Source organism: Hyla sarda, chromosome 13 (genome assembly GCF_029499605.1).
Source record: "Hyla sarda isolate aHylSar1 chromosome 13, aHylSar1.hap1, whole genome shotgun sequence".
In the NCBI taxonomy this organism is placed as follows: Eukaryota; Metazoa; Chordata; class Amphibia; order Anura; family Hylidae; genus Hyla; species Hyla sarda.
The window spans coordinates 45,419,785-45,420,358 of record NC_079201.1 but is presented as its reverse complement, the minus strand read 5'-3'; positions in this window follow the sequence as shown (position 1 = coordinate 45,420,358).

Below are 574 nucleotides of genomic sequence, written 5' to 3'. Positions count from 1 at the left end.
ATAAGAAGCACATGGCTAAAATGGAGCAGGTCCTAAGGAGGAACACCAAGATAATTAAGGGAAAGCGAGGATTAGAGTAGCAGGATTTGACCACAAGTTTGATAACCTAAGAATTTTTTTTTCCTCCAATGGCCAAATATATGAATGGACAGTACAGAGATCTTTCTATTTCCAAGGCCAGTAACTAGAGATGAGCGAATTTACAGTAAATTCGATTCGTCACAAACTTCTCGGCTCGGCAGTTGATGACTTATCCTGCATAAATTAGTTCAGCTTTCAGGTGCTCCGGTGGGCTGGAAAAGGTGGATACAGTCCTAGGAAAGAGTCTCCTAGGACTGTATCCACCTTTTCCAGCCCACGGGAGCACCTAAGAGCTGAACTAATTTATGCAGGATAAGCCATCAACTGCCGAGCCGAGAAGTTCGTGATGAATCGAATTTACTGTAAATTCGCTCATCTCTATCATTAACCATGACAAAAAGGAGTATCCTCTACGCTAAGAGGAAAGAAGGTTTCACCATGATCACAGATAGGGATTTTTTTTTTACTGTAAGAGCATATCTCTCTTAAATAG